Source organism: Lissotriton helveticus, chromosome 6 (genome assembly GCF_964261635.1).
Source record: "Lissotriton helveticus chromosome 6, aLisHel1.1, whole genome shotgun sequence".
Lineage (NCBI taxonomy): Eukaryota > Metazoa > Chordata > Amphibia > Caudata > Salamandridae > Lissotriton > Lissotriton helveticus.
In genome coordinates, this window is record NC_136067.1 from 1,626,487,003 (window position 1) to 1,626,514,088 (window position 27,086).

General features: G+C 49.8%; 1 protein-coding gene across 13 annotated transcripts in view; it reads left to right on the forward strand.

The window, feature by feature from the left end:
* WDPCP (WD repeat containing planar cell polarity effector) overlaps window positions 1-27,086 on the forward strand; it is a 2,510,630-nt gene that overhangs the window by 852,091 nt on the left and 1,631,453 nt on the right. The gene's annotated exons all lie outside the window — the stretch shown is intronic.

A 27,086-nucleotide genomic window follows, 5' to 3' on the forward strand; every position in this document is an offset into this window, starting at 1 on the left:
AGACAGGGCTGCCCTCTGTCGCCCCTCCTCTTCTCTTTAGCCATCGAACCCCTGGCGGCGCTACTGCGAGACAAAGGAGCGGATTGGGGGATTCCGCTGGCCGACGGAACACACACAGTTTCACTCTATGCAGACGACCTGCTGCTCTATGTGCGGGACCTCACCGCGGTACCTGCCGAGCTGCCGGTCATCTTCCAGACCTTCGCGGAGGTCTCGGGACTCAGGGTCAACTGGGCCAAGTCCGGAGTATACTCGTTCGGCCGGGACCAGGAGGAGTGCGATGTGCACCTTGGAGGGACCCGGCTCGCCTGGTACCCGACCACGTTTAAATACCTTGGGCTGCGCATCTACAGAGATCCACAGGATATACTGGAGGGCAACCTGGTGCGTGCCATTTCCTCCTTGCGAGCCCAGATGTCCTTCTGGAAAACTCTGCCGCTGAACGTACCCAGCCGGATAGCTCTTTCCAAAATGATAGCGCTCCCCAGGCTACTCTATAACTTCGCGAATATCCCTACGTATGTCCCTACACGGATATTCCGCGACCTGGAATCAATGCTTTGCGGCTTGATCTGGAACGCGGGTCGCCCACGGGTGGCGCTGGCTAAGCTGTACTCCCCGACTGCGGAGGGAGGGTTGGCTGTCCCCAACATGGAGCTGTATTACCTGGCCGCACAGCTCCAATGGGTGACGTACTGGCTCAGCGGTACGCATCTAGACGATACGGCCTCCGCAGACTACCAATGGACCCACCCCCAGGTTTGCGACCTGTTTCACCCGTTGACCAAGGGACCCCGTCCTCTGCCCTTGCATATGGCCGTGGCCCGCAAATGCTTTGTCCGTAGTCTGAAACTGACGCAGAATGTCAGGCCATATGCTCCTGCCCTCCCCCTGCTAGGCACCCCCAGGAGGAGCGGGATGGTAACGGTGCGCGACCTGGAACACTGGACCGCAGCCGGAGTAGAGACCATGGGTGACCTGTATGCTGACGGGGCCCTGCTCCCGTTTGCGGAACTATCGGCAAGCACGGGACTGCCGGCTGGGCAATTCCTGCTCCACGCGTCGGTACTGCGGGCATACACTGATCCCTGGGGAGACGTCCAGGATGAACCACCGTTGCACCACTTGATCCAATATCTACATGTAATGGGCGGTGGCTCACACATTACGCATTGGTTAGCGCAGGCGCTTCTCATCCACATGCAACAGCCCACGCAGCGGATCAGGGCTAAATGGGCAGCGCACCGCGGGAGGGATTGGACAGATAAGGAGTGGAACCTGATCCTAGCCAGCCCAGTGAACATCCCCCGTAACTCCCGCTTCCGTATCATCCAGCTGTACATATTGCACCAGGCATATCTGACACCGGATAGAATAAATAGGTACTTCGCGATAGACACCACCACTTGTCCCAGATGCGACCTGCTGGATGCGGACATCCTGCACATGCTTTGGCACTGCCCAACACTGGCCACGTATTGGGGGGAGGTGACATCACTCCTGATTCACAGCACGGGCCCGGGACTACCTGACACATGGGAGGCATGCATCCTTGGGTTATATAAAAGGACCAAACTAAACAAAACGCAGGCACGGTTCTGGGATCTGGGCCTCATCACGGCCAAACGGCTGCTCACTAGGCACTGGAAACGGCGGGAACCACCCACCCCGGCACATTGGTTCACATCCTTCACAAACTGGGCCAGGGCAGAAGGCACGGCACTTCACCGGGAAGAAATAGCGGGTCTGCGGCAGTTCCCGATCGCGCTGCTCTGGGATGGCATCCTGGGGTCCCTGCAGGGGGAGGGCGCTGTCAGAGGGCTCACATAGAGGAAACGCCACCGGGAGTGGGCCCCAGAGGCTACAACTCCGTTGACGGAACCGCAACACAGCATGCCGCCCACCCCCCCAACCCAGACACAGATTACCCAGCGCGCAAACCTCAGACACGGCCGGCTACCCACACGGGCGCTCACCAGCAGTCATCGCCCAGCGACATGCCCCAAGCACAGAGCCGTTGACACCGCCCTAGCAAGTGCACTCTACCCCCCCCCCCTCCTTCCCCATATAAGTCCCCACGTTTGTAGTATCGGATTCCCTGCTCACCGGCGGTGGCCTCTCCAACCCCCCATGACACGGTGGACGGACGCCGCCAACGGCGCCACAGGCAGTGAACACAGGCACAGACGCCGCCTGATACACCAACAGCTAGGCTACTCCACCTGACTGATACACGCGCCGCCAACCAGGCCGGCGGCCGGTGAAACGCCACGGCCCAATGGAGCTGTCCCATTTTAAGTCCGAGGAAACCCACGCATGCACAACAATGGCCCCCAGATGCACTGGAGCAACATCGACATATACTACACTGACTAGAGGGGTCTCCCACCGGCACTGTGCAAACAGGACAGCCTTGATGCGGCGCGGCCGCGAAAGGAATATTGGGATATGCTGATACGAACGGTACTGTTTAGTTGTTGAATTCAAGGTTTAGTTCTAGAAAAACTGAAAAACAAGACGTCATTTATGGAATTATTCTTTTTACTGATTCGAGGTATTGTGACCAAACTGTCTGTACTTTAACATAACTGAGACACGAGGAGCGCAACAGCACGCCCTCTTGTGCAGACCAGCGCACTCATGATTTACCGTTCTTTTGCAGCCGGCCCGCAGGGTTGTAGGCTTAGCTATATGTACTGCTCTTTTGAACATTAATAAACGTCTTTCAAAAAAAAAATAAAAAAAAAATAAATGATGTTGAACAGGAGAGTGAGTCCAGAAGCAATAGCTGCAGGGGCCATTTTCGCGATAGTAGCTGGGCAAGGATCGTGGGGGGAACCTGATTTTATTCTCATGAGCCGACCTAATACCTCCTCCTCAGTGGTGGGGGAGAAGTTGTTCAATAATTCACTGTTCGTATTACTCTCCAGGAGCGTCACCGGGGTGAGGTCGGGGACAGTGGACCTGATTTGATTGTTTAAAGGATGGAAGATTTTTTCTACCTTGCTCAAGAAGAAATTGGCTAGGTTCTCGCAAAGTTGGCGACTGGGTGGTATGTCTATCGGTTTGGGGGACGCTAATGACGACAGTGTACTAAAAAGTTCTTTAGGGGAGTTTGTCGCTTCTTTAATGCGCTTGGAGAAAAACTCGCATTTGGCCTGGTGGATCCTTTCCTTATAGGCTCTTAGTTCTGCGTTAAGCAGTTTTTTGTCATTCTCCCTGTAGTTTTTCCGCCATGTTCTTTCTGATTTTTTACAACGAGTTTTGTGGTCCCTAATTTGTTCCGTGAACCATGGGGCCGAGGGGTTGGAACGAGTGGAGCTGTATGTTACTGGAGGTGCTAGCTGTAGACACGCGGCATCTAGCCATCTAGTATAATCTGCAGCTGTTTCCTCTATATTGCTTGAAAGGGGCTTAGAGGAGGACATCAGGAGGTCTGTCAACATGGTGCCTTCTATTTTTTCCATTTCCTGATCTTTTTAAGTGGAAATGTGGCCTGAGTGGATCTGGCAATGGGGGCTGAGGTGATTTTAAAGAAGACTGCTGCATGGTCCGACCAGGAGACGGGCTGGACTGCCGTCACCTCTAGGTTTGGGAGATTGGAAAAAATCCCATCCAAAGTATGTCCTGCCTTGTGGGTCGGGCCATGGACCAATTGTGTTAGTTCGGCCCCCTGTAATAGATCTAGGAGATCCTGAGTGTCTGGATCTGAGTCCTTCTCGAGGTGAAAATTGAAGTCCCCTAAAAGGGTAAATGAGTTGGCACAAATAACTTCCTCTAATAGGCTGTTTAAGGCTATGCGGAAAGGTGCTTTAGCGCCCGGAGGCCTATACAGTAGGCAGCCTCTAAGAGTTAGATGATCAGAGAGGGTGAAATTGAAGATCATTGCTTCATCTAAATTGGTCGCACAAGGATTTACAGTCCCTCTAATGGATTTATGATAAATAATGGCCAGCCCCCCTCCTTTTTTTCTTTCTCTGTTCATAGTGAGACAGATATAATCCGGGGGGGTAGCCTTAACAATGTCAGGACCTGACGCTGCATCTGTCCATGATTCTGTAATAAAGGCGATCTTGACTTTCGAATCCAGTATAAGCTCCGCCAGTTCGGTACTATGTTTCACTAGAGATCTGGCGTTAAGGAGCATGCAGTTGGTTGGAATTCATTACCCCCAAACATAAGATCCATGGGTAACTATTTTATCTTCAGAAGACTACTCAAGAGTTGGCTCTTTCCTACATGACCACCATATCAAAACAAAAATGTTCAGCATATGCTTGTGTATGTAAACATGTATAATTTGATTATATGTATGTGTTTAGATATATGCATTTCTTTGTGCAAATGTTTCTCCTTCTCTGGCTTAAAAATATATAGATATTCTTAAAGATCTGCTGAACAAATGTATACATTACTCACGGTTAACCTATATATCTATAGATATTCCTAGAGGTCTGCTTAACAAATGTATATATCACTTATGGGTAAAATATATAATATATTATGCTTAACATCCAACTAGGTCACTGCAAAGTTTACAATGAGTTATTTGATTATATACTTATGGATCTCTGTTGTATTTTGGTTTTATCTATCACAGTAGTGTAACAATTGTATCTATATTTGCTTCACTGATAAAATATGGAGAAAATTGTGAAGTAAAAATAAATATAAATATATGAACAAATACATTTACATTTTTTAAGTACATAAAATTACCAAAAGCAAATTAATGCAAAATAAATGCATTAGCTTTATATACAGCAATATTTGAAAGTCTCAGTTTCTAAATATTTATCCATGCATGTACATATGGGACTTTGTATAATATAATTTTCTATCCATCTAGTATTTTTTTGTTATATACATGCATACCTTTTTATGTAGTTACATGTCTATATATTTATTACATTACTCCCACAGTAGAAAAAAAAATCAACTTTCTGCAGTTCACTACTCTCTCATCCTATACCTCTTTCAATATATCCTCTACCTCTACTCCCTGACTTAACCCAAACCTGATTTTACTACTATGATCTCCCAAATAACCCAATCTGAAAGAGACACGTTAGTGATAGATTCCTTACCTTAGAATATCCCTAGGCGTCAGACTGGATCTGGAATTTTTTTGTGTAGCAGTACCCTTGGGTGTCGGTAGGCGTCGTCTGCGGGTCCGTTGTCAGCGTCGTGGGCGCCGTGATGACGTTGTCGGAGTACTTAGACGCCGCCTCCGCGTGCTGACGTCAGTTCTTCTTTTTTCTGCGCCAGCAGCGCAAGTGGTACCTTAGTCATTTTTTGACTAAAACTTTATACGATCCTTTTTGATCTTTCCTATCGAGTCTTCGACTCCGAACGGTGCCAGTAGGGATGCCAGGTTTTAAGCCTTGTGAGGATTGCGATCGACTGATGTCGGTCACGGACCCTCACCGTCGGTGTCTCCACTGTCTCGGCGTCGATCATGACGACAAGACCTGTTCCGACTGCCGGGCCTTGACTTCGAAAGCTAGGCGGGAGCGGTCCCGCAAGCGACTCGAGCTCCGGCAGTCGGCCTGGGCCGTGAGAGGTCCCGGTTCTGGACGGAGGACGAGGGACCAGTCGCGGGAGCGGAGCCACCATAGCTCCGGGAGTCGACATCACTCCTCAAGGTCGAAGTCGTCGGGTAAGCACAAGAAGTCGAAGAGACGTCATCGCTCTTCCGACTCCCCCCGCGCTCGCACGACGCGGCCGGGGGTTCGGGTGGCACCGCCCACGCGGCTCCGCCGGAGTCGGGAGTGTCACGTCCGGCCCCACACCCTCCGGTCCCTGGGCCCCGCGCGACGCCGGAGGAGATCGGGCGGTTCCTCGTAGCCATGAGGTCCCTCGCCCCTCCGACGGGCTCCACGGTGCCTTCGGGCCCAGCGGACCAGTCTGGGGGCCCTAGCGGGTCGGGGGCTTCGGCCCCGACACCGTCGGGTGCTTCGGCCCCGACGCCGTCGGGTGCTTCGGCCCCAACGCCGCCGGCGCCTTCGGGCCCGGCGCCGCAGGGCCCCACTGGATCCGCTTCCGGATCCGGGTCGTCGCCGGTTGACTTGTCGACCTCACCGGCACCGGTCCCTCAGGTGTCACCTCCGGCGCCGTCTTCGGGCGGCGCCGTCCCCGATGCCTCCCTTGCTCCGGCGCCGGAGCGGCTCTCGACGCCGTTTGGAGAATTTGGCTTCCATGAGCCGGCCCCATCATTTGACACCCCTGAGTACCAGGAGATGGGTGATGAGGAGAATTGGGAGGGGTCTGAGGACCCTCTGACACGGGAGTGTCAGTCCCAGGAGGACTGGACAGGTGAACTTGGGGAGGCCAGTAGTCTGGACACTTCGCCAGACACTGGTTTTGTCTCACCTCCTACCGTGGCTACGGAGGAGGGGGCAACCTACAGTGTGGTGCTGACGCGGGCGGCCAAGGCCTTGGGCCTTGAACTCCCCGTCGCGGCCGTGAGGACTAACCTCCTCACTGAGGTCCTTAAACCGCAGTCAAGCTCGGCTGAGCCTCTGCTGCCGTTTAATGAGGCCTTGACCGACGTTCTTTTGGGCACTTGGTCCAGGCCCGCTACAAGTTCGCCTGTAGATAGGAACGTGGCCAGACGCCACTGCCCGGCCCCGGAGCACGTAGTTGTGACCGACGCATCCCTCCAGGGCTGGGGATGCCACATGGGAGAGGCGGAGATCAGAGGCATCTGGTCTCCGGCGGAGTCCCAGCTCCATATCAACCTTTTGGAGCTGCGGGCGATTCGCCTAGTACTGAAGGCATTCCTCCCCTCTGTTCGGGGGAGTGTAGTGCAAGTATTCACGGACAACACCACCGCCATGTGATACTGCAACAAACAGGGCAGGGTGGGGTCGTGGACCCTTTGCCAGGAGGCTCTGCGCCTCTGGCAGTGGCTGGAACATCAGGGCGTGACCCTGGTGGTTCAACACCTGGTAGGTTCGCTGAACGCCAGGGTGGACGAGCTCAGCCGTCGGTGCATGATGGATCACGAATGGCGTCTGAACTCGGATGTGGCGCAAGGCCTCTTTCAGCAGTGGGGAGAGCCTTGGTTAGATCTATTCGCCACAGAAGAGAACGACGCAATGTCATCAGTTCTGCGCGTTGGAATTTCCAAGGCGGCACTCGTCGAAGACGCTTTTCGTCGCGAGTGGAGTTGCGGTCTGTTGTACGCCTTTCCGCCTATACCACTTCTGCCCAGAGTGCTGAAGAAGATCAAGCGCGACCGGGCCCAAGTCAACCTTGTGGCTCCGGACTGGGCACGAAGGTTCTGGTATCCAGAGCTACTCAGTATGTCAGTCGATCCCCCGGTTCGTCTGCCTCTTCAGGAGGACCTTCTGTTGCAGCAGCATGGGACGGTCCTCCATCCGAACCTGTCCAGTCTCCACCTCCATGCTTGGAGATTGAGCGGCGACAGTTGAGGCCATTTGACTTGCCTCCTAAAGTCTGTAATGTCATTCTGGCAGCCAGGCGTCCCTCCACAAAATCGGTATACGCCTGCAGGTGGAATAAATTTGTGGCATGGTGCACAGCAAAGGCTGTGGATCCACTTTCTGCCCCTCTTACTGAGGTTCTTCTCTTCCTTCTTTCTCTTGCCCAGCAGGGCTCTGCTCTGGGCACTATCAAGGGCTACCTTTCTGCCCTTTCAGCCTTTCTAAGGCTGCCTGATCAACCTTCTTTGTTCAAGTCCCCTATTGTAAATTGCTTTCTGAAGGGCATCACACACACGTTCCCTCCTGTTCCGTTTGTGATGCCTCAGTGGGACTTGAACCTTGTTCTTACATTCCTGATGTGCGCTCCCTTTGAGCCACTTCACAACTGTCCTCTCCGCCTTCTTACTCTGAAGACTGCTTTCCTGGTTGCCATCACCTCTGCCAGGAGAGTGAGTGAGCTCCAGGCTCTTTCATCTAAACCCCCTTTCATTTCTGTCCATCCGGACAAGGTTGTGTTGCGGACTAGGCCATCGTTCCTGCCCAAGGTTGTCACGGCCTTCCACATCGGGCAGTCTATCACCTTGCCTACCTTCTTTCCGCCACCGCATCCCTCTAAAGAGGAAGAGCGGCTCCACCGTCTGGACCCAAAACGTGCGCTCTCATTCTATCTGGATCGCACACGCCAGTTCTGGGTGGATGACCAACTCTTTGTTGGTTACGTGGGCGCTAAGAAGGTAAAGGCGGTGCACAAGAGGACCATCTCCCGGTGGATCATCTTGTGTATCCAGGCCTGTTACTCCATGGCTAAGAAGGAGCCCCCTGTTGGATTGCGGGCTCATTCCACTCAGGCCACGGCGACTACAACTGCCCTGGGCCGGGGAGTGCCCTTGCAGGACATTTGCCAGGCAGCTACGTGGGCCTCGCTGCACACGTTTGCAAGACACAATTGCCTGGACAGTCAAGTCCGGAGGGATGGCTTATTTGGCCGTTCCGTCCTCCAGGACTTTCTGGTGTGATTATTGGTTCGCAGACCCACCACCGGGGTTGGTATTGCTGGGGTATCTATTCTAAGGTAAGGAATCTATCACTAACGTGTCTCTTTCAGATGCACAAGTTACTACTTGTGTAACGATATATCTGTAAGAGACATTAGTTAGTGATAGATTCCTTACAGACCCAACCATCCTCCCTGTTCTGCGAACCGATATCTATGGTTAAGGTCATCCCCTTTCAGGGCCCTAGTTTCAATGGCACCAGTGCTGGTTTTTAACATGGCTCTGCGTTTCTGGCGCGGAAAAGCTGTGTCTAAGAACTGACGTCAGCACGCGGAGGCGGCGTCTAAGTACTCCGACGACGTCATCACGGTGCCCACGACGACGGACGCGGAGCCGCAGACGACGCCTACCGACGCGCCAGGGTACTGCCACGCAAAAAATTTCCGGATCCAGTCTGACGCCTGGGGATATTCTAAGGTAAGAAATCTATCACTAACTAATGTCTCTTACAGATATATCGTTACACAAGTAGTAACTTGTGCGTCTAGACTCTTCCTTTCTGTCGCCGTCCTTGACTCCTCTCATGCCTTATTTTACTACTATGAGCTCCCAAATACCGCTCTGTACCCTTTTGCCTCCTCCCTCCCACCTTTGACTCCTCCCTCCCACCTTTGACTCATCTTTACTACTATGATCTCCCAAGTAACACTTTCTAGGCTTTTCCCTAGCCTATTCTTGCTTTATCCTGTTCAGTCCAACTAATAGACTCACATTACCTCTGTAGGAGAGTTGGGTCTGCAATCCTATGGTCACCCCAGATTTTTGCTTTTTGCTTCACTGGTTTACGACTTTCCCTGGCTGTGGGCCTGCTAATCAGACCCACAGCTTGGCTGTTCTCTCTCTAAATTGACATCCATGTACTTTAGGTGCGTTTACCAATTGGTACTGGGCCACCTTATCAGTCCCTGTACAGTGTACCTTAGGTATCCAGGGCATAGGTGTACCCAGGGCCTACCAGGGGCTGAAGCATGTATTATGCCACCCCTGGCTGGCCATCTAAAACTGACACAACTGGCTGTACGACAGCTGGGGCAGGGTGGTGAAATCACCCTTTGCTATAGATATAGTATACCTATATCTAACCCTAAAATGGACACATATCCTCCTATCAGTCACTCCTATGGCAGGCCTTATCAATCCTGAAGGCAGAGTGCTTGGAATTATGTGAGATGGTGCTCTAGCATGAGCTGGGCCTGTCTACAGCTTTCGGAACCAAGTCCTTTAGCTGTTTCCATCATAACGCTATACCATATACTCTTAAGTGCATTATCAACCTCGCAGTTAAATGCTAACTCTGGTATAACATTATCAAAACATGTAGAGTAAGGTGTCATACGAATTGGAAAACTACCCCCTCGCCAATTCTGGCGACGGGGGTAGCATTCCACCCTTCTAGAGGGGCACGACATGTATGTAACTGCGAACCCCGGTTAAAGTTAACTCGAGCCTTGGCATCACAAAATGGATGCTGCCACCACAGACACAAGTCTGACCTCCTGCTGCTGGGAGTCCTTCCAGCGAGGGCGGCTTGGACAAAGGGTTTCCTGCCTTGGGAGGTGCTAGCACCACCCCAGACAGGATTTTGTGTATTGGGGAGGATAGGCCTGAAAGGAATGAGACATGCCTGGGGCACACAAGGTGCCCTGTGCATACACCGGTTCAAACCAGTTGCTGGGGCACTCCAGCCCCAGCTCTGGCGGGAAACCGGACAAAGGATAGGGGGTGTAACCATCCCCCTTCCTGGTCCCACCCAGGGGAGGGACCTAGTCAGTAGTGCAGCCCCTTTAGCAGGATAAAGGTAGGAGCTGGTCCCATTCCAAATTGGATTAATCCTGAACTACTCTACAAGAAGAAACTCTGGACTTCGACGTTCTGCTCCACAGAAGACTGAAGAAATCTCCCTTGTGGGCAAGGAGTGTCCACCCTGCAACTGCAGGCACCATCAAGCATCCAGCGGCTTCCCTTTGTCGTCTTCCTTCCAGGATCCAGACTTCAGAGCCCGACGAGACCCGGATTCCCAGACCTCTCCGACCTCAACCTACATCTGCAGCACAGCTGAGATCCGTGGGTGCGACGAGACACGTGGGACCGGCCATCTTGAAAGAAACTGCACTTCGCTTCCAGCACGACTCCCGAGGTAAACTCGACCAAGTGCTTTGGGGACTGAGAAGCCCCAGCCCCGAGCAGCCCCTGCACCGAAGATCAGCCCTCCAGCATCCACGAGATCTGCGTGGGGCCCTTCTGCTTGTCTGCTGCTCGACGCGTTGTCTGGTCACTTGCCGGCTGGCTAGTGGCCTCCTAGACGACGAACCTTTGAATCTTTGCTGCTGGTCTGGTTGCTCCAGACTGGCCCTTGCTCCCTTCCAAAAGAGGGGCACCCCGGACTCTCCTAGTTCGCACCAGACGTCTTTTCCCTTTACCGCGTGGGTTGCCTTTGCCAAGGCCTGTTGACTCCAATTCCGGATCCGACACGCCGACAGCGAGAGCCTGCGTGGGACAGCTCGTGCCTCCATCCTGGTCGTCGAAGACAACTCCTGGTCCACGTGGCTGCAGAGTCAAGCGTCCACTCTTCACCTGATCGCAACGACAGCACCTGGTTCCTTCCTGGTTCCACACCGGTCACTGGCTAGTGACTTTGAACACTGTCCCCTCTGCTTTCAGGTCCTCTTCTTCACCGATCCACCCTTGGATCGCACCGGACATCTTCCTCCTGGTCGCCTGCAGCATCTTTTCTTTCAGGCTCCATTGACTTCAACGCGAGAACCCGACACACTTTGGCACCTATGCACCCGCAGCCCGTGGGTGAGGTAACAAGAGCATTTCGGTGCTCAAGGGTAGTCTAACTGTCCTAGTGTCCAGTTCCACAGTCATTGTTGTCCTAACTAGTCAGGATTGTCCGTACTTACCTTTTACTTGAACTGTACTGTCCATAGACGTTGTTACGCATCTCGCGTGTGAGTTCACACTCTGCACACGCGTTCCGTGGGCCTCCTATTACTTACCTAGAGTTAGTGTAGCGTGGTCCCATCGATCCTACAGCCTCTGGACAGCTCCATTCCTTTTATCGACTTTCACATTCCACTTACTTAGTATATGGTTTGTCGTGCCCCTAGGGCACCATTGTAATTTTGTGCAACTTGTCGTATTTTTTGTAAGAGATTGTCATGTGCTTAGCCCTCTGACCTCATAAAGAGTTCAGAGGTGTTGTTATTAATAAATATACTGTTTATTTTCATAACAACCTGTGTGGTGTCCTTTCCTCTGGTATTCAAGGGGTTATATTGTGGTAAAACAGCTGGCTTCACATGCCAAAAGAGTTTAGCCTAAGTCTGCTTTGTCCATGCTACCATTAGGATAGCTGGTATATAAGGTTGACTTACAACCAATCACCATAAGGGTTGTTTGGACTGATACAAGGTGATCACTAGAACTAGTGAGCATCATATATCAGGCCAACTTCTCACATTGGTGTGCAGCGGTTGGGATTCGAGCTTGCTGTTGTTTTTACCACATATAATCTTGAAATATCATTTGAAAGATCACATAAGGTACTATAGGTACATATAACAAGCTTAGAAATACTCTGAGTTCTACTGAACCAGCTGTTGTAGTAGAAAGGGCCTAGCACACCCTGACTACAACTCTTAGCAAGGGATCAGTAGGAAAACCCATAGTGTAGGTAGGTGCATCACTTACACCTCACTAGAAAGCATGTCTACCCATGGAGAGTCCTCAGAGACTCCCCTAGTGGTTAGTGACCCTCCACAGGTCCTTTCCAGATATGCAGCTCTCAGTTTCCAGGAGATGAGACAATTGTGTACCTCCAGGAAATTGAAACAGGGTTCTAACCCTACCACTCCTTTTCTGTTAGGTCTCTTAGAGACATATGATACCAGAGGGCTGCTAACACAGACCCCTCTAATCCAGATAGGAGCATGCCCCTCTTGGAAGGTACTCTTGGTGATCCAGACCTCCCTGAAACAGAGAATGTAGAGGAGGAAGAAGAAGAACAACCATCTGAGGATGAGGCAGACAAAGGTTCTGTGATAGTCAGCAGACTCACAAGGGCCAACTTAGACCTACATAGGGAAAGAACTGGGGGACCCCCAGTGCTGAACCTAAGCAGGCCTAACCATGGAGTTAGAAGAGATAGGTCTCATTCTAGGGACTCCATTAGATCTGTGCACTCTCGTGCCTCTCATGCATCTGCTCAGAGGAGGATGAGTTCCCCTCAGAGGAGAGAACATGAGGCAAAGATGAAGGAAGCTAATCTGAGGATCCAAAGGGAAGAACTTGCCCTGGCCAAAGAGAAGCTTGCCTTTGCCAGGGAGCAACAGTTGAGTGGGGTAGTCCCCACTGGTGGCAGCAATATCCCTAGCGATAGAGACAGGAGTTTTGATAATAGACACCTGAGTAAAATAGTGCCCTCCTATAAGACAGGAGATGATATCCACAAGTGGATAACTGCTTTGGAGAGAGCCTGCAAAGTACAGCAGGTACCCCAGAGTCAGTGGGCAGCTATATTGTGGCTCTCCTTTGAAGGTAAAGGTAGAGACAAGCTCCTCACTGTTAGAGATGAGGATGCTAATGATTACCAAATCTTGAAAACTGCACTGATTGATGGGTTTGGCTTAACCACTGAACAGTACAGGTTAATGTTCAGAGATACCCAGAAAACTCAGGCTCAAGATTGGACTGACTTTGTTGATTGTGCCACTAAGGCTTTGGAAGGCTGGTTACTGGGAAGTAAAGTTACTGATTACACAGGATTGTATAATCTAATTATGAGAGAGCAAATCTTAAATAATTGTCAGAACCAGTTGTTGCATCAGCACTTGATTGACTCAGATCTGACCTCCCCCCAAGAATTGGGAAAGAAGGCAGACAGATGGGTCAGGACAAGGGTCAAGCAGCAGAACCAGAACCAGGGTGGTGGCCAGAAGAAAGCAGACCAGAAGGGTAATGAGAATAAGCAAAATGACCAGAAGTCTTCAACAGGGCCCCAACAACCTAAGGAGGGTGGGTCCCAAACTTCCCAAAAGAAGAAGAATGATGGTCCTAAGAAACCATGGTGCCAATACTGTAAAAGTAAGACTCACTGGTTTAGTGAGTGCACCAAGAAAGGCCAAACTTCTACCACTACTGTCCCTAAGACACCTGCACCCCCTAGTACAGTTAGTAGTGGTAGTGTACCTCCCAAGGCTATAGTTGGGTTAACCCTGGGAACTGAGGTGGGTTCTGACTTAGTCAGAATTCCTACTCAGGCAGTTCTTGTTTGTACTGGGGACATGGATATGACCCCTACTGTAAGTCCTAGTACTCTGGGCAAATACAGACAAACACCTTTAATTAATGGAAAGATGGCTCAGGCCTACAGGGACACATGTGCCAGTGTCACCATGGTGACACCAACATTTGTGGACCCTGACCAGATCATGCTAGGTTCAGACTACCTGGTGACCAATGCTAGCAATGTCACTACCAATCACAGTATGGCAGTTGTTAATTTGTCCTGTGGAGGGGTAACTGGCCTCAAAAGGGTTGTAGTTAGTTCAGACCTCCCAGTAGATTGTATTTTGGGCAATGATTTGGAATCCTCACTGTGGTGAGACGTGGAGTACAGGACTCATGTAGAAATGCTAGGTCTCTCCTGACATGTCCTTGCTGTGACTAGGGCACAGGCCAAGAAATGCCTAGCTGAACAAGTGCTGGATCCTGGAAGAATGGACCAGACACTACCCAAGAGAAGGAATGGTAGGGTTAAGGCAGAGCCTTCCCCCCTGCCTCAGGTGGAGGATCAGCCCTCTCAGGAGGCTGACCCAGAGACCCCAGAAGGAACTGTCCTAGAAGAGCTTGAACTTGATCAGGTTGAGTTCCTTGGGACAGGGGGACCTTCCAGGGCAGACTTGAGACAGGCCCAATTAGACTGTTCCTCTCTTGAACCCCTTAGACAGCAGGCTGCTGCTGAGGCTGCAGGGAAGGCCACAGGTGCCCATAAGGTATATTGGGAAGATGGACTCCTATACTCTGAGGCAAGAGACCCCAAGCCTGGTGCTACCAGGAGGCTGGTCATCCCCTTGTCTCTTAGAGGTTTCCTTCTCACCTTAGCCCATGAGATTCCCCTTGCATGTCACTTAGGCCAGAACAAGACTTGGGACAGGCTTGCCCCACACTTTCACTGGCCTCATATGTCTGAAGACACTAAAGAGTTTTGTCGCTCATGTATCACCTGCCAAGCCAGTGGCAAATCAGGTGGCAGAACAAAGGCCCCCCTTATACCACTACCTGTGGTGGGGGTACCCTTTGAGAGAGTGGGGATAGACATTGTTGGACCAATGGACCCCCCAACAGCATCTGGGCACAGATTTATACTGGTGGTAGTGGATCATGCCACCAGGTATCCAGAAGCTATTCCCCTTAGGACCACTACAGCTCCTGTTGTGGCCAGGGCCCTACTTGGAGTTTTCTCCAGAGTGGGGTTTCCTAAGGAGGTTGTCTCTGGCAGAAGTGCAAACTTCATGTCAGGATACTTGACTGCTATGTGGAAGGAGTGTGGTGTCAATTATAAATTCACCACACCCTATCACCCACAATGCAATGGGCTTGTTGAGAGATTCAACAAGACCCTCAAAGGGATGATAAAAGGGTTACCTGAAAAGCTTAGGCGAAGATGGGACATCCTTTTACCCTGCCTCCTGTTTGCTTACAGAGAGGTCCCACAGAAGGGGGTTGGTTACAGCCCTTTTGAGCTTCTGTTTTGGCATCCTGTAAGAGGACCCCTATGTCTTGTGAAGGAAGGATGGGAGTTAACTCTCAAAAAGCCTAAGCTTGACATAGTGGACTATGTACTTGGTCTCCGCTCCAGAATGGCAGAGTACATGGAGAAGGCATCTACAAACCTTGAGGCCAGCCAAGAACTTCAAAAAGCTTGGCATGACCAAAAGGCTGTCCTAACTGTTTACCATGCAGGACAGAAGGTGTGGGTGTTGGAGCCAGTGACCCCAGCAGCTCTCCAAGACAAGTGGTCTGGACCCCATACCATCATTGAGCAAAAGGGAGAAGTCACCTACTTTGTGGACATGGGAACTCCCAGGAGCCCCCACAGGGTGCTTTGTGTGAATAGGCTCAAGGCATTTGTCAACAGGGAGGACATGGGCTTGCTCATGGCCACAGATGAGGGGCAGGAGGAAGAGAGTGACCCTCTCCCAGACCTGCTCACTCAGAACCCTGATGATGGGTCAGTAGATGGTGTAGTCTTTTATGACAGCCTCTCTGAACATCAACAAGAGGATTGTAAACAGGTTCTTCAATCCTTCAGGCAAATGTTCTCACTGACCCCCAGTCAGACAAACTGGTGCACCCATGAGGTGGACACTGGTGACAGTCTGCCTGTCAAGAGTAAAATCTACAGGCAACCTGACCACGTCAGGGACTGCATAAAGAAAGAAGTCCAAAAGATGTTGGAATTGGGAGTCTAGTCCTGTAGTTCTAGTGCCTAAACCTCACACCCAGGATGGTAAGAGAGAGATGAGGTTTTGTATAGACTACAAGGGTCTCAATGCTGTCACTAAGACAGATGCCCATCCAATACCTAGGGCAGATGAACTGATAGACAAGTTGGCTTCTGCAACTTTCTTAAGTACATTTGACCTAACAGCTGGTTATTGGCAAATCAGGTTAGCTGAGGATGCCAAGGCCAAAACAGCATTTTCTACCCCAGGAGGTCATTACCAGTTTGTGGTGATGCCCTTTGGTTTGAAAAATGCACCTGCCACTTTTCAAAGGTTGATGAACCAAGTTCTCACTGGGTTGGATGACTTCTGTGCAGCTTATCTAGATGATATTGCTGTCTTTAGCTCCACCTGGGAGGATCACCTGATCCACCTGAGGAAAGTTTTGGAGGCCCTGCAAAAGGCAGGCCTCACTATCAAGGCTACTAAGTGCCAGATAGGGCAGAGTCAGGTTGTGTACCTGGGCCACCTTGTGGGTGGAGGCCAGGTTCAACCATTGGAGAGCAAGATACAGGCCATAAAGGACTGGGCTCCTCCAACCACCCAGACACAGGTCAGAGCTTTCTTGGGCCTGTCTGGTTACTATAGGAAGTTTGTCAAAAATTATGGGTCCATTGTGACACCACTTAATGACTTGACAAGCAAGAAAATGCCAAAGAAAGTTCAGTGGACAGTTAGCTGTCAGAAGGCATTTGATGACCTAAAGCAGGCCATGTGTACTGCACCTATTCTCAAGAGTCCTGACTACTCCAAAACCTTCATTGTCCAAACAGATGCACCTGAGTTGGGTGTGGGAGCTGTTCTATCTCAACTGAATATTGATGGTCATGACCAGCCCATTGCTTTTATAAGCAGATGGCTGACCCCTAGAGAGAAACATTGGTCAGCTATTGAGAGGGAGGCCTTTGCTGTGGTTTGGGCCCTGAAGAAGTTGAGGCCATACTTGTTTGGAACTCACTTCAAGATTCAGACCGACCATAAGCCCCTCTTATGGCTAAATCAGATGAAAGGTGAAAACCCCAAACTTCTTAGGTGGTCCATTTCCCTACAGGGGATGGACTTTACAGTGGAGCACCATGGCAATGCAGATGGTCTCTCCAGGTATTTCCACTTAGAACAGGAAGACTCACCTGGTCAAGGTTCGTTTAATGTCCCTAGTTTGGGGGGGGGTTATGTAGGAGAGTGGGGTCTGCAATCCTTTGGTCACCCCAGATTTTTGCTTTTTGCTTCACTGGTTTACGACTTTCCCTGGCTGTGGGCCTGCTAATCAGACCCACAGCCTAGCTGTTCTCTCTCTAAATTGACATCCATGTACTTTAGGTGCGTTTACCAATTGGTACTGGGCCACCTTATCAGTCCCTGTACAGTATACCTTAGGTATCCAGGGCATAGGTGTACCCAGGGCCTACCAGGGGCTGAAGCATGTATTATGCCACCCCTGGCTGGCCATCTAAAACTGACACAACTGGCTGCACGACAGCTGGGACAATGTGGTGAAATCACCCTTTGCTATAGATATAGTATACCTATATCTAACCCTAAAATGGACACATATCCTCCTATCAGTCACTCCTATGGCAGGCCTTATCAATCCTGAAGGCAGAGTGCTTGGAATTATGTGAGATGGTGCTCTAGCATGAGCTGAGCCTGTCTACAGCTTTCGGAACCAAGTCCTTTAGCTGTTTCCATGATAACGCTATACCATATACTCTTAAGGACAGGATTTTGTGTATTGGGGAGGATAGGCCTGAAAGGAATGAGACATGCCTGGGGCACACAAGGTGCCCTGTGCATACACCGGTTCAAACCAGTTGCTGGGGCACTCCAGCCCCAGCTCTGGCGGGAAACCGGACAAAGGATAGGGGGTGTAACCACCCCTCTTCCTGGTCCCACCCAGGGGAGGGACCTAGTCAGTAGTGCAGCCCCCTTTAGCAGGATAAAGGTAGGAGCTGGTCCCATTCCCAATTAGATTAATCCTGAACTACTCTACAAGAAGAAACTCTGGACTTCGACGTTCTGCTCCACAGAAGACTGAAGAAGTCTCCCTTGTGGGCAAGGAGTGTCCACCCTGCAACTGCAGGCACCATCAAGCGTCCAGCGGCTTCCCTTTGTCGTCTTCCTTTCAGGATCCAGACTTCAGAGCCCGACGAGACCCGGATTCCCAGACCTCTCCGACCTCAACCTACATCTGCAGCACAGCTGAGATCCGAGGGTGCTACGAGACACGTGGGACCGGCCATCTTGAAAGAAACTGCACTTCGCTTCCAGCACGACTCCCGAGGTAAACTCGACCAAGTGCTTTGGGGACTGAGAAGCCCCAGCCCCGAGCAGCCCCTGCACCGAAGATCAGCCCTCCAGCATCCACGAGATCTGCGTGGGGCCCTTCTGCTTGTCTGCTGCTCAACGCGTTGTCTGGTCACTTGCCGGCAGTCATTGTTGTCCTAACTAGTCAGGATTGTCCGTACTTACCTTTTACTTGAACTGTACTGTCCATAGACGTTTTTACGCATCTCGCGTGTGAGTTCACACTCTGCACACGCGTTCCGTGGGCTTCCTATTACTTACCTAGAGTTAGTGTAGCGTGGTCCCATCGACCCTACAGCCTCTGGACAACTCCATTCCTTTTATCGACTTTCACATTCCACTTACTTAGTATATGGTTTGTTGTGCCCCTAGGGCACCATTGTAATTTTGTGCAACTTGTCGTATTTTTCGTAAGAGATTGTCATGTGCTTAGCCCTCTGACCTCATAAAGAGTTCAGAGGTGTTGTTATTAATAAATATACTGTTTATTTTCAGAACAACCTGTGTGGTGTCCTTTCATCTGGTATTCAAGGGGTTATATTGTGGTAAAACAGCTGGCTTCACATGCCAAAAGAATTTAGCCTAAGACTGCTTTGTCCATGCTACCATTAGGATAGCTGGTCTATAAGGTTGACTTACAACCAATCACCATAAGGGTTGTTTGGACTGATACAAGGTGATCACTAGAACTAGTGAGCATCATATATCAGGCTAACTTCTCACAACCTCCACTCTAATCAACAACTTATGTCCTGTAGGTGCCAGTTTAGTCACTTCTATTTTCTGGCTCCTGCTGAAAGGATCCAGGAGCGGAGCTCTGCCTTTTTACAGTTTAACTCAAAACATTTCACTTTTTTATTACCAAAAGTGATTGACTCAACGTCCTTTAGAGTGAAGGGTGCTCTCTGATATTCTCTTTTTGCAAAATACCCAGAATAGGGCAGAAAATGAATGGTAAAAAATGAACCACACAGGATGTTTATTTACCAGATTCTCATGACTCTAAGACGTCATCACTGCAAGACCCTCACCAGACAAACTTTGAGAGAGAGAGAGAGAAAAATGAGCCTGCAAGGCCAGATGGAGCACCAAAGAAGGCAAGATTCCTGGCCTGCAGAGTTATATGATGGGCAATGAGAGACTGTTCCCTATATCAGTGCCCTTATCTTACCCTCTGCACAGGGAAATCCAAAAGGAGGAGATCTGGTGTATACGATGTCCCTATTCGATGTCAAGGGCATCAACATCAAGAAGAGGTACAACACCTACTTGCTCGTCATCAAGGACTGTTTTGATGTTGATAACGCACATGACGTTAACGAGGAGGGCTCCCTCAGCATTGAAAGGTACTTCAACGTTGAGACGAGGTTCAACGTTGAACTACCTTTCTACTTCCCAGACAAAGACAGTGAAATGTCTTTCATGCTTGAAAGCTGGCAGACTCCCATTTGATACGGACGCTGAATAATCCAGAGCCTACTTACCATCCTGATCGGCTTCTCCAGTCATCATTCCAAATTCACCAACACATCCTCAAGTACCGACAGAGTCGTCTCATCCTACTTCATCTACCCTTACTCATCCACCTTTGCATCTGCAACTGGTGCTTCCAGCGGTATTTGCACTATCAATTACTCCAGTCACTCCTTCTCAACCTTTACAGTCTCCTGCACCAGTAGCACCTCACGTAGGCGTCATAGATCTCAATCCCATTAAACCTGACCTTGCATCAACAGGTCTATGTCAAGGACAAGATCAAGATCTCTGCGTTGTCATCTCCCCTTAATATCTCCCAGACTGGATTCTTCATCCAGATCGATACCATCATGATGTGGAGAAGTGTGGCTCAATGGTTAGAGCGGCAGACCGTGATGCAGAGGTCTGGCCCGGGACCAGGGTTCAATTCCCGCCTCGGCGGGTCTTGGGCTCAATTTCCTCGGACCTGATAATTCTCGCCTCGTTCCTATTCTAATCATAGGTCCCACTCTGCAACTCTGGGCTATAGCTTGCTTAATCTCCAGAACGGCCCCAACAGCGCTGGGATGCCTGGCTTCACCTTGGGGGTGCCCAGGAGAGGGCATTTCACAGGGAAAAGCCAGGAAGGGTTCCGCAGCGGTATGCGTACAGCGCCAAGATGCCTCAGGGTATAAGTGCGCTATACAAGTACGAATTCATTTAATTTCATTTCATTCATTCATGATCATGACGTTCTATTTCTGCCTGTATTCACCTACTTTATCAGACTCACCCCAGCGAGAATGTGGTCTACAAAGGAACAGTCTTAGCACATCAGCCTTTTGGAGCTAGCTCTCAAAGTATTTCTTCCTTCCTTCGGGGCAAGCTCCCTTCTTGTTCAAACGATACGATGATGGTGCATTATTTCCACGAGCAGCACCAACACGATCCAGACCTCTATCTCTGGAAGGACAAATGATCTGGAAGTGGGTAATCTCCAAGAACCTCAGGATCACAACAGTCCATCTTCCAGGTATCCAGAATGTTCAAGCTGAAACTCTCAGCAGAACCGTTCAAGAGAATCACAAATGGGTTTTAAACAATTCTATCCTCCAAGATATATTTTGCGTCTTTGGTTTCCCTGAAATAGACTTTTCCGCAGAGGGAGAAAGCAAAAAATGCCCAAGTTTCGCCTCCAGGTACTGTCAACCACACAAGTTGGGGAATACCCTATGGATCAACTGGTTAGGCAAATTTCTTTACACCTTTTCTTCAATAACCCTATTGCCAACAGTGATCATCAAGATGTCACACTCGAAAGCTAGAATGATTCTCATTGCTCCGGAATGGCCCTGTCAATAGTGGTTCATGGATATTCTTCACCTCTCAGAGAGTTCACACAGGAGGTTGCTGTGCACGGCAAACCTTCTTAACAAGCATAAAAGACCAAAAGGTAAATAGAACTACTTCTTTCCTAAAGAGCTATAAAAGTTCCAAAACAGATGACAGACAGCAATCATTGGACACATTTTTTAATGCATGTAAACATCATCCTTGCATCCATGTATTACAAGTGTATCTAGCAACCTCCAAGTGAACTACTAATGTCTCTTGAGAAGCTTGACTCCATATCAATTATATGCATGGATTTAAGGCATGTCAGGAGTAAGGGCCTGACTCTTCCTCAGGCATGATGCAGCATGCAATGCACCCCAAAATACTGGAGGTGACTTTTGCTACTTTAATAGTATTTTTGCAAAAGTTATGACATATTGTTTTCTTTGCATGTAAATAGTACTAGGGCATGGCCAACATCCAGGTCCATGACAAATCTATGACAAATCTATGATCCCTGCAACCCAAAGGCAATGCACAACTGCTTTTTGGGGCAGTAAGGGCCTTTAATGTCACCGTAATTTAAAAGCCATAGGCTGTAATAAATATCTGATAGATACTACTAGCTACTGATTCCTTATCTTAGAATTATTCCCAGGCATCAGACAGGATTCAGAAATTCGTGAGCAGTATACCCCTGGGCACCGGTAGGTGGCCTTGTTCAGCACCGCAAGACGTAATCTGCGCCAAAAGTGATGTGCGTGTTGCCTTTGTAGGCACCACCCCATTTCTCTGACGTCAGTTCTTTTCTTGGCGCACCAGACAGCGCAGATCCAGAGAGAGCTTCCCCTTGTCACTTTTTGACTAGCCTTTTTTCGACTTTCATCAAAGTCTTTTGGAGAAAGTCTTCTTCCGGTTTAGCAGTAATGTCATCTATGAAGACTGACTTCAAGCCCTACTGCACCTGTCATTGCTCAATGTGTCAGTAACGGATCCGCACCTTGTTTGCCTGTGGTGTCTCGAGCGCAACTACAGCGTGAAAACCTGCATCAACTGTTGTGCAATTAATCTGAAGGCCTTGAGGGACGATCCCTCAAGCTCCTTGCGACTCTACGTGCAATTCTGCGGCTGTCTCAATCCCAGTTCAGGGGAAGGGCCTGGGATCGATCACAGAACCCAAGATCTTCGTCGTGCTCAAGGTCGTCTGGCCGGTCGGGTAAGTCCCACCACAACAAGAGGAGTAAGAAGTTGAAGAGGTCTTCGACTTCACCTCGTACGTCAACCATCGAGACGAGGGAGCTTTGCCATTCAGGGCCTGGCACACAGGCCGGCTCTGCGCCTCACAGAGTTTCCGGGAACCGAAGCGACCCCCACTCAACCTCAGGAGTTTTATGAGGCCATGCCATATTTGAGCAGCTTGCTCCCGTGCCTTCAGGCAGCGTGGATTCAGGAGGGGCACCTACTGGATCCACGCTGGCTACTCCGCCCTCAGTGCCAGTCGGGCTTTTGGATCTACAGATGGATCCGGAATGGCTCCAGGCATACCACCTTCACCTTCCCTAGCACTGGTCCCGATGCTGATGCTCCCGTCAACCTCAGGCGGCTCCCTCCCCATTCTATTCCCAGATTCCGACACATAGCCGGAGGGGCGTCATCCGAAGCAGACTCCAGCGCTGACTAGAGCCATACCTTCCAGGCCAGAGCCTGTGCCCTATTCCTATGTGCTAGGACTTGGGAAAGATGGGAGGGGTCACTGGACCCTGAGGAATACCAGCCTTTAGATGGAAGCATGGACTAGTGTGAGGATTTGGCAAAGTCCAGTGGATTGGACACTTCTCCAGATGCTGCCATGCTTTCTCCATCTACTGTTGCTACAGAGGAGGGAGCGTCACCTGCAATGGTGGTGAGGAAGGCGGCTGAGGTCCTGGACCTTTGCTTATCCTCAGTGCTGTCAAGATGAATGCCTTTACAGAAGTGCTTCAGCTGGTAGTTATCCCTTCGGAACTGCTTCTCCCATTTAATGAAGCCCTTACCGATGTCCTGCTTGGGACCTGGTCCAAATCAAGCAAAGAGGCTCCCGTGAACAAGACGACTGCCCGTCGCCATCACTCCACTCCACCCCAACACAACACTCTACCCCAGAGAGGTTAGTGATCCAAACCTCTACCTCCCTGTGTAAATCCTGGTACATTCTCTACCAACCCACTGGATAGGGAATCCAAGGGTTTTGTTCCACCGGCCTGGCACTGCGGTCAGTGAGCACTGTGACTTTTGGACTAGTTACTCTCATGATCTATGGGATTTGGTTGCACAGGTGCTGATCACGGTTCCCGGAGGAGACCCGGGCCATAATCTCCCAGGCTGTTGACGATGAGCAAAATGCAGCTAAGTTCACTGCCAGATGTGGACTGAATACCACCGACTGGCTGGGCATATTGCTTTCCTTGACGGTGGTCTTTTGGCACCATATCTGACTGAGAACAACTGGTTTTTCAGGGGATGTCCAAGATTTGCTTCTGGATATGCCCTTGATGGCTCCCGTTTTTCCAGAGACAAGGCGAACTCCGGAAATGCCTAGTGGATCACGAATGGAGTCTCCACCTGGAGGCGGTGCAATGTCTCTTTCTGCAGTGGGTAGAGCCTTGTTTAGATCTGTTCACCACTTACGAGAATGTGCAATGTCAGTTTTGCACACTGGAGTTTCAATGGCGACTCTTGCTCGAAGAGACTTTTCATCTTGAGTGGAGCTCAGGCCTTCTGTACGCCTTCCCATCCATACCACTCTTGCCCAGAGGTCTCAAGAAAATCAGGAACAACCAGGCCTAAGTGATCCTTGTGGCTCTGGACTAAGCTCAGAGAGCTTGGTATCCCGAGCTGTTGAGCCTGGGCATCAATCCTTTGACCAGGCTGCCCCTTCAGGACAAACTTCTGTGAAAGCAGCATGGGAGGGTTCTCCACTTAAACCTGTCAACGCACTACCTTCTTGGATGTAGATTGAGCGACAACAGTATGCAATGTTTTTGTGGCATCCAGGCGTCTTGCCACCAAAACGGTATACGCCTGCCGTTGGGGCTAGTTTGTGGCATGGTGTGGTGAGAAACAGGTTAACCTTCTTTCTACCCTCTCCTGAGTCCTTCTCTTTATCCTTTCCCTTGCCCAGCAGGTCTCTGCTCTCGGCACCTTAATGGGATATATTTCTGCTATCTTAGCCTAACCAGCCATCCCGTTTCCAATCCCCTATTGTACATAGGTTCTTAAAAGGTTTGCAACATATGTGTAGTGTCCTCCCACACCAGGGAGTATGCAAATGAACATGCCACACATGGAGCTATGTAACGGACGTCTTTATTCTTCAGCATACGATCACACACTCCCTCTATGCATTGCATCATGGCTTAAAGACCACACCTTAACACCTCTCAGCAGCTTACGTAATTCCTGTTACAGTCCTCTCAGAACAGCGAGGGTCCTAGCGCTCATAATCTTAAAGACTCTACAAAAGGTTTCCACCTTCACCCTTCATCATGCCTCAGTGGAACCTTAATTTTGTTCTTGATGTACGCTCCTTTTGAGACCTTGCACAAATGACTTTCCTGGTGGCAATAACATCTGCCTGGAGGGCCAGTGAGCTTCAAGCTTTGTCATCCTAACCTCCATATCTGCCAACAAACTGGCTCTTGGCACTAGAGCTTCCTTTCTGCAGAAAGTGATTACTCCTTTTCATGTAAGCCTGTCCATCACTCTGCCTACTTTTTTACACTCCGCCACATCCCTCTAAAGAAGAGGAGTGACTCCACTGCCTGGACCCAAAAAAGTATTGTTGTTCTACCTTGACGGCACAAGAGAGTTCCGGTTGGATGAACAACTCTTTGTGGGGTAAGTTGGAGTAAAGAAGGCAAAGGCTATGCAGAAGCAGACCATCTAAGGCTGCAACCAGTGCATTAGCACACGAAGTCCTGTCCTGGACATCTGCCCGGCAGCAACGTGGGCCTCTCTGCAGTCGTTCACAAATACTACTACATAGACAGTCGGGTCCATCGGGACGGGCACTTTGCCCGCTCGGTTCAGTAGGACTTTTTAGTGTGAAATAATTTTGTAGACCCACCTCTGGGGAGGTATTGCTTGGGTATCTATTTTAAGATAAGGAGTCTGCGAATAGAAATCTCTAGCATATGAACAAGTTACTTGCCTTCAGTGGTGGCTTATCTGGTAGAAACCCTATCTTGCCGCAGATTCCTTTCTGATCCACCCAACCTCCCCGCTTTGATTTCTAAGGACAGGGTTTTCCCCCTTTTAGGGACACAGATTTCCACACCAGTGGTCTGTATTCTTTGTGACATGCGAAATTTCGAAAAGAAATTGACGTCAGAGCCCTGAGATGACACCTGTACAGGGACCGCACACGTAACTTCTGATGCGGACGACACCGATGACGCCACTCGGAACTGAACTATGCCACCTATCTGCGCGCAGGGGTACTACTCACATAAAGTCTGGATCCAGTCTGACGCCTGGGGATAATTCTAAGGTAAGGAAGCGGCAGTGAGATTGCCTCTACCAGATAAGGCATAACAGAGGTAAGTGTGGTGTGAGGAAAAGGGGCACCCCTGAAACAGTTTCCTAAATCTGGATACTCCAGCACGGAGAGGTCTGACATCCCTTGTGGGATGTCCAACTCGAGACCAAAATGGGGTCCATCATTCTCTCACATCAGGTAATGGGGTGGCTCTTTCCTAGGGTGATTCTTGGCCATAGACCTACATACATGCTAGGTACACTTAGGTACGTGTAGTTAGGGTTAGCATTTTAGGAGTACACATTATTACTATCATGTGTTTACATGCCTGCATATATTCATTGATTTAGCACTATGGTAGAATTCTACCATCTATTTACTCTGTTAATGCTTATTACCCTATATATCTGTTTCTGTCTTATGCTTGTTGCAGCACACGTATTTTACACAAGAATGATGCTGGTTCAATAAATGCTTATTGAAAACGTCCCCATCGTTTATTCTGTGTATCTCTCTGAGACAAAGTGAGCAAGAGTGACTGAGCGAAAAGTACTGTACTGTTTCTACGATCCCTGAGGTGACCGAGTTGTGATGTTCGATAGTTGCCAGAAACGATTTGCTCCTTGATAAGAGGGGTTCATAGTGGCATTGTGAGCTAGCTGGTCTTCGGGCGAACATATCCGGTGGGGGTGTCTGGAATCAGTCTGGACACCAATCCCAAAGTTTATGTTGTCTAAACGTGTAGATCCTATATGGATTTAAAGGAACTATTTATAGGAACTACACAACACCATGAGGAGAGGGTCAGTGGGCTTCTGGAGCTGATTTAGAGATTGGTGGATAGGTTACTCTGTTGCAACAGCGATGGAGTACCCTGTCAGATAAATTCAAGTTCTGCCCACCCCGTAGAAAGCAGATTTGTGATGAAAGAGTAAAATTTACTATTCCGGTGTAAAACTTCCTCTAATGGCTCAAAGGAGTAGGGGCTGTCGAAGATAAGCCATCCGACCATCCATCTTATTTAGAGCAAATGGTTGGATGGCTTTTTCTTTTTTTACTGTCCATCACCACTAGGACAGTAAAAAAAGAAAATAATTACCTCTGCACCATGGGAGAAAACTCCCATAGTTTTGGGATCATGTGTTTTTTATTTCTCAAAAATAAACTCTCACTTTGGGCGTTGGTTTTTGAAAAATAAAAAACTTTGGCGAAGTTTGACAGCTGGCTGTCAAGTTTTATAGAGCTGTCTGTCAAACATTTCCTACCTTGACTGGAATAATCATGACTGTGGTTCCTGCCACTGTATAGAGATGACTGCAGGTTCGGTGGAACACTCTAAAATTGGTGGGTGGAGTGGAAGCAGGGTGGCATTATGTCTTCCACCACCTCCCCTCACCAAATCCAAGGATTTGGTGAGGGGAGGAAAGTTTCTATATGGGTGAAACTTGACAGATTGTGTTAA